Source organism: Oncorhynchus masou, unplaced genomic scaffold (genome assembly GCF_036934945.1).
Source record: "Oncorhynchus masou masou isolate Uvic2021 unplaced genomic scaffold, UVic_Omas_1.1 unplaced_scaffold_11640, whole genome shotgun sequence".
Classification (NCBI taxonomy): Eukaryota; Metazoa; Chordata; class Actinopteri; order Salmoniformes; family Salmonidae; genus Oncorhynchus; species Oncorhynchus masou.
This window is the reverse complement of record NW_027001401.1, coordinates 458-7,524: the sequence shown is the minus strand read 5'-3', so window position 1 is coordinate 7,524 and position 7,067 is coordinate 458. Positions and strand designations below refer to the sequence as shown.

General features: G+C 42.2%; 5 non-coding genes and 1 pseudogene across 5 annotated transcripts; all 6 read left to right on the top strand.

Annotated features, from left to right (window-relative positions):
* Nucleotides 1–3,449: 3,449 nt before the first annotated feature.
* LOC135529489 (U6 spliceosomal RNA) lies at nt 3,450–3,556 on the top strand. Its single transcript, XR_010453700.1, has one exon. It is a non-coding gene; the product is annotated as a U6 spliceosomal RNA (small nuclear RNA).
* A 1,004-nt stretch (nt 3,557–4,560) lies between these two features.
* LOC135529491 (U6 spliceosomal RNA) lies at nt 4,561–4,667 on the top strand. The gene has a single exon (XR_010453701.1). It is a non-coding gene; the product is annotated as a U6 spliceosomal RNA (small nuclear RNA).
* An 833-nt stretch (nt 4,668–5,500) lies between these two features.
* LOC135529492 (U6 spliceosomal RNA) lies at nt 5,501–5,608 on the top strand. Its single transcript, XR_010453702.1, has one exon. It is a non-coding gene; the product is annotated as a U6 spliceosomal RNA (small nuclear RNA).
* Nucleotides 5,609–5,862: 254 nt separating this feature from the next.
* LOC135529490 (U6 spliceosomal RNA) lies at nt 5,863–5,976 on the top strand (annotated as a pseudogene).
* A 274-nt stretch (nt 5,977–6,250) lies between these two features.
* LOC135529493 (U6 spliceosomal RNA) lies at nt 6,251–6,355 on the top strand. The gene has a single exon (XR_010453703.1). It is a non-coding gene; the product is annotated as a U6 spliceosomal RNA (small nuclear RNA).
* A 224-nt stretch (nt 6,356–6,579) lies between these two features.
* Nucleotides 6,580–6,682, top strand: LOC135529494 (U6 spliceosomal RNA). Its single transcript, XR_010453704.1, has one exon. It is a non-coding gene; the product is annotated as a U6 spliceosomal RNA (small nuclear RNA).
* The last annotated feature ends 385 nt before the right edge of the window (nt 6,683–7,067 follow it).

Here is a 7,067-nt window from a genome sequence, read left to right as displayed (position 1 = left end):
TCAATTCAATTCAATTCAATTCAAAGGGCTTTATTGGCATGGGAAACATATGTTAACATTGCCAAAGCAAGTAAGATATATAATATATAAAGTGAAATAAACAATAAAAATTAACAGTAGACATCACACATACAGAAGTTTCAAAACAATAAAGACATTACAAATGTCATATTATATATATATACAGTGTTTTTACAATGTGCAAATGGTAAGAGACACAAGATAAAATAAATAGGCATAGATATGTGTTGTATTTACAATGGTGCGTGTTCTTCACTGGTTGCCCTTTTCTCGTGGCAACAGGTCACAAATCTTGCTGCTCTGATGGCACACTGTGGAATTTCACCCAGTAGATATGGGGAGTTTTTCAAAGTGGATTTGTTTTTCGAATTTCTTTGTGGATCTGTGTAATCTGAGGGAAATATGTCTCTCTAATATGGTCATACATTGGGCAGGAGGTTAGGAAGTGCAGCTCAGTTTCCACCTCATTTTGTGGGCAGTGAGCACATAGCCTGTCTTCCCCTGAGCCATGTCTGCCTACGGCGGCCTTTCTCAATAGCAAGGCTATGCTCGCTGAGTCTGTACATAGTCAAAGCTTTCCTGTAATTTTGGGTCAGTCAGTGGTCAGGTATTCTGCCGCTGTGTACTCTCTGTGTAGGGCCAAATAGCATTCTAGTTTGCTCTGTTTTTTGTTAATTCTTTCGAATGTGTCAAGTAATTATCTTTTTGTTTTCTCATGATTTGGTTGGGTCTAATTGTGCTGCTGTCATGGGGCTCTGTAGGGTGTGTTTGTGAACAGAGCCCCAGGACCAGCTTGCTTAGAGGACTCTTCTCCGGGTTCATCTCTCTGTGGGTGATGGCTTTGTTGTGGAAGGTTTGGGAATCGCTTCCTTTTAGGTGGTTATAGAATTTAACTGCTCTTTTCTGGATTTTGATAATTAGTGGGTATCCGGCCTAATTCTGCTCTGCATGCATTATTTGGTGTTCTACGTTGTACACTGAGGATATTTTTGCAGAATTCTGCGTGCAGAGTCTCAATTTGGTTTTGTCCCTTTGTGAAGTCTTGTTTGGTGAGCGGACTGAGACCTCACAACCATAAAGGGCAATGGGCTCTATGACTGATTCAAGTATTTTAGCCAAATCCTAATTGGTATGTTGAAATTTATGTTCCTTTTTTGATGGCATAGAATGCCCTTCTTGCCTTGTCTCTCAGATCGTTCACAGCTTTGTGGAAGTTACCTGTGGCGCTGATGTTTTAGGCCAAGGTATGTATAGTTTTTTGTGTGCTCTAGGGCAACAGTGTCTAGATGGAATTTGTATTTGTGGTCCTGGTGACTGGACCTTTTTGGAACACCATTATTTTGGTCTTACTGAGATTTACTGTCAGGGCCCAGGTCTGACAGAATCTGTGCATAAGATCTAGGTGCTGCTGTAGGCCCTCCTTGGTTGGTGACAGAAGCACCAGATCATCAGCAAACAGCAGACATTTGACTTCAGGATTCTAGTAGGGTGAGGCCGGGTGCTGCAGACTTTTTCTAGTGCCCGCCAGTTCGTTGATATATATGTTGAAGAGGGTGGGGCTTAAGCTGCATCCCTGTCTAACCCCACGACCCTGTGTGAAGAAATGTGTGTGTTTTTTGCCAATTTTAACCGCACACTTGTTGTTTGTGTACATGGATTTTATGATGTCGTATGTTTTACCCCCAACACCACTTTCCATCAGTTTGTATAGCAGACCCTCATGCCAAATTGAGTCGAAGGCTTTTTGAAATCAACAAAGCATGAGAAGACTTTGCCTTTGTTTTGGTTTGTTTGGTTGTCAATTAGGGTGTGCAGGGTGAATACATGGTCTGTTGTACGGTAATTTGGTAAAAAGCCAATTTGACATTTGCTCAGTACATTGTTTTCATTGAGGAAGTGTACGAGTCTGCTGTTAATGATAATGCAGAGGATTTTCCCAAGGTTACTGTTGACGCATATTCCACGGTAGTTATTGGGGTCAAATTTGTCTCCATTTTTGTGGATTGGGGTGATCAGTCCTTGGTTCCAAATATTGGGGAAGATGCCAGAGCTAAGGATGATGTTAAAGAGTTTTAGTATAGCCAATTGGAATTTGTTGTCTGTATATTTGATCATTTCATTGAGGATACCATCAACACCACAGGCCTTTTTGGGTTTGAGGGTTTTTATTTTGTCCTGTAACTCATTCAATGTTATTGGAGAATCCAGTGGGTTCTGGTAGTCTTTAATAGTTGATTCTAAGATCTGTATTTGATCATGTATATGTTTTTGCTCTTTATTCTTTGTTATAGAGCCAAAAGATTGGAGAAGTGGTTTACCCATACATCTCCATTTTGGATAGATAATTCTTCGTGTTGTTGTTTGTTTAGTGTTTTCCAATTTTCCCAGAAGTGGTTAGAGTCTATGGATTCTTCAATTACATTGAGCTGATTTCTGACATGCTGTTCCTTCTTTTTCCGTAGTGTATTTCTGTATTGTTTTAGTGATTCACCATAGTGAGGCGTAGACTCAGGTTTTCCGGGTCTCTATGTTTTTGGTTGGACAGGTTTCTCAATTTCTTTCTTAGAATTTTGCATTCTTCATCAAACCATTTGTCATTGTTGTTAATTTTCTTCGGTTTTCTATTTGAGATTTTTAGATTTGATAGGGAAGCTGAGAGGTCAAATATACTGTTAGATTTTCTACTGCCAAGTTTACACCTTCACTATTACAGTGGAGCGTTTTACCCAGGAAATTGTCTAAAAGGATTGAATTTGTTGTTGCCTAATTGTTTTTTGGTAGGTTTCCAAACTGCATTCCTTCCATCTATAGCATTTCATTTATAGTCTCTCTCTCTCTCTCTCTCTCTCTCTCTCTCTCTCTCTCTCTCTCTCTCTCTCTCTCTCTCTCTCTCTCTCTCTCTCTCTCTCTCTCTCTCTCTCTCTCTCTCTCTCTCTCTCTCTCTCTCTCTCTCTCTCTCTCTCTCTCTCTCTCTCTCTCTCTCTCTCTCTCTCTCTCTCTCTCTCTCTCTCTCTCTCTCTCTCTCTCTCTCTCTCTCTCTCTCTCTCTCTCTCTCTCTACAATTGGGGAGTTAGCTATAAGTATCCTTGGCCAGGCCGTGTTGCAGAAAACGTGGGAAGTGGTCGGGGCAGGGGAACAAAGACTTGGGGAGGAGCAACTAAAAGCAGCAGGTGAGGGAGGGGTTACAGACCAAGAGTCCTGAATCATAAAAGGCTTTGTTTTTAAACTACATTTTAGTCTAAGATCAATCTTTAAAAAATCTAAAGTCAATTCTATTTCAAGTTCTACATCTCCAAAGAAAGTTTCAACATCACAGCAATATTCTAGGGGTGGTTTTTGAGGGTCTGAACTCTGTTTGACCCCAACCATGACCAGAACCTTCAGAGGGGTTGTGATCTATATATGAGGGCCTCTCATACCTCTGCATTGTGCTCGCTTTGGCAGCACATATACTAAAATTGGATCGATACAGAGAAGATTAGCATGGCCCCTGCGAAAGGATGACACGCAAATCCGTGAAGCGCTCCTTATTTTCCTCACACGTCGAGACACAGAGAATTGGAACCAAACAGAAGATTCGGCGGTAGTGGCCGGGGAATAAATTGTCCATTCCCTCAATTAGTCTAAGTAGGAGGGAAATGCTGGATGAGAAGCTCAGTCTACAGTAGAATGACAGGAAAATTTGTAGGGAAGCCTTCCTTATTTTGAAATGGGGAGTGAGACAAGGTTGCAGCCTGAGACCAACTTATTCAACATGCAGACAAATAATTGTCGGGATTGGAAAGCACGGTTGCAGTCTGGTTCAACTTTATTCAAAGTTTAGAAATTAATTGGGGAGTGACTTGGGTTCAATTTTAGTCCAGTTGTATTAAACATAACAAACTTGAATGTCACAACATTTTAAACAGGCGTCAAGTCAGTCTCTCTCTCTCTCTCTCTCTCTCTCTCTCTCTCTCTCTCTCTCTCTCTCTCTCTCTCTCTCTCTCTCTCTCTCTCTCTCTCTCTCTCTCTCTCTCTCTCTCTCTCTCTCTCTCTCTCTCTCTCTCTCTCTCTCTCTCTCTCTCTCTCTCTCTCTCTCTCTCTCTCTCTCTCTCTCTCTCTCTCTCTCTCTCTCTCTCTCTCTCTCTCTCTCTCTCTCTCTCTCTCTCTCTCTCTCTCTCTCTCTCTCTCTCTCTCTGTGGGGAGTTAGCTATAAGTATCCTTGGTAGGCCATGTTACAGAAAACGTGGGAAGTGGTCGGGGCAGGGGAACAAAGACTTGGGGAGGAGCAACTAAAAGCAGCAGGTGAGGAGGGTTACAGACCAAGAGTCCTGAATCATAAAAAGGCTTTGTTTTAAACTACATTTTAGTCTAAGATCAATCTTTTAAAAAATCTAAGTCAATTCTATTTCCAAGTTCTACATCTACAAAGAAAGTTTCAATATCACAGCAATATTCTAGGGGTGGTTTTGAGGGTCTGAACTCTGTTTGACCCCAACCATGACCAGAACCTTCAGAGGGTTGTGATCTATATATGAGGGCCTCTCATACCTCTGCATTGTGCTCGCTTTGGCAGCACATATACTAAAATTGGATCGATACAGAGAAGATTAGCATGGCCCCTGCGAAAGGATGACACGCAAATCCGTGAAGCGCTCCTTATTTTCCTCACACGTAGAGAAATTGGAACCAAACAGAGAAGATTCGGCGGTAGTGACCCGGGGGAATAAATTGTCCATTCCCCTCAGTCTAGTCTAAGGAGGAGGGGAAATGCTGGATGAGAGAAGCTCAGTCTACAGTAGAATGACAGGAAAATTTGTGAAGCCTTCCTTATTTTGAAATGGGGGAGTGAGACAAGGTTGCAGCCTGAGACCAACTTATTCAACATGCAGACAAATAATTGTCGAGTTAGGCACGGTTGCAGTCTGAGTTCAACTTTATTCAAAGTTTAGAAATGAATTGGGGAGTGAGACAAGGTTGCACTCTGTTCCAACTTTATTCAATATCTACAAATGAATTGGAGAGAGACTTGGGTTCAATTTTAGTCCAGTTGTATTAAACATAACAAACTTGAATGTCACAACATTTTAAACAGACGTCAAAGTCAGTCTCTCTCTCTCTCTCTCTCTACGAATTGGGGAGTTAGCTATAAGTATCCTTGGCCAGGCCATGTTGCAGAAAACGTGGGAAGTGGTCGGGGCAGGGGAACAAAGACTTGGGGAGGAGCAACTAAAAGCAGCAGGTGAGGGAGGGGTTACAGACCAAGAGTCCTGAATCATAAAAGGCTTTGTTTTTAAACTACATTTTAGTCTAAGATCAATCTTTAAAAAATCTAAAGTCAATTCTATTTCAAGTTCTACATCTCCAAAGAAAGTTTCAACATCACAGCAATATTCTAGGGGTGGTTTTTGAGGGTCTGAACTCTGTTTGACCCCAACCATGACCAGAACCTTCAGAGGGGTTGTGATCTATATATGAGGGCCTCTCATACCTCTGCATTGTGCTCGCTTTGGCAGCACATATACTAAAATTGGATCGATACAGAGAAGATTAAGCATGGCCCCTGCGAAAGGATGACACGCAAATCCGTGAAGCGCTCCTTATTTCCTCACACGTCGAGACAAGAGCACTTCGTCAGATAGCTTCAAACTTGAAGAAATAACGTAGTACTGTTACCCAGTCGAAGGATAGAAGGTAGAACTGTCCATTCCCCTCAGTCTAGTCCAAGAGATGGAGCCGGAAATGCTGAGAATTGAGAAAGGGCAAGTGGCGAGATGTAGCTAGAAGATGTCGAGTTGGGGTGATTTGATGTTGTTGTGGATGGAGAAGGAGGAGTGAAAAGATTCAACATGCAGAAATATTAATCTCTCTGAGGTACAGTATACTAAAATTGAACGATACAGAGAAGATTAGCATGGCACTCTGTTCGCAAGGATGACACGCAAACAAATGGGTGGAGAGACGTTCCATATTTTTCGGCGACGTTCAAGTTGCACTGTCAGATAGCTTCAAACTTGAAGAAATAGGGAACGTCAAATTCAGTCTCAGTCTACAGTCTCAGTCGAATGGATAGAAGGTAGAGTGACCGGAGAAGTTTGGAGTCTCTCTCTCTCTCTCTCTCTCTCTCTGAGAATTGGAGGAAGCTCAGGTGGCGAGATGTAGCTAGAAGATGTCGAGTTGGGGTGATTTGATAAGTTGTTGTAGGATGAGAAGGAGTTAGTCTCTGAAAAGAGCGTCTGCAGGCGTACTCTCTTCGGAGGGTCGAGGCAGAAGACCAAAATTGGGGAACAATAAAGAGAAGATTAGTATGGCTCCTGCGCAAGGATGACACGCAAAATCGTGAGGCTTTGTTTTTAAACTACATTTTGCACCTCGTCAGATCAATCTTTAAAAAATAGGGAACGAAAATTAAGTAGCTACTCATGAGTCGAATGGATAGAAAGTTTCAACAGTGACAGCAATATTCTGGAGTGCGGGCTGGTTTTTGAGGGCCGGAGCTCTGTTTGACCCAACCATGACCAGAACCTTCAGAGGGTGTTGTGATCTATATATGAGAAGGCCTCTCATACCTCTGCAGGCGTACTCGCTTTGGAGCACATATACTAAAATTGGATCGATACAGAGAAGATTAGCATGGCCTCACCGAAGGATGACCACGCATATGTGAGCGCTCCTTATTTTCCTCCCGTTGAGAAGTGGAACAAACAGAAAGATTCGGCGGTAGTGACCAGGGGAATAAATTGTCCATTCCCCTCAGTCTAGTCTAAGGAGGAGGGGAAATGCTGGATGAGAGAAGCTCAGTCTACAGTAGAATGACAGGAAAATTTGTGAAGCCTTCCTTATTTTTGAAATGGGGGAGTGAGACAAGGATTGCAAGCCCTGAGACCAACTTATTCAACATGCAGACAATTGTCGGAGTTAGGCACGGTTGCAGTCTGAGTTCAACTTTATTCAAAGTTTAGAAATGAATTGGGGAGTGAGACAAGGTTGCACTCTGTTCCAACCTATTCAATATCTACAAATGAATTGGAGAGAGACTTGGGTTCAATTTTAGTCCAGTTGTATTA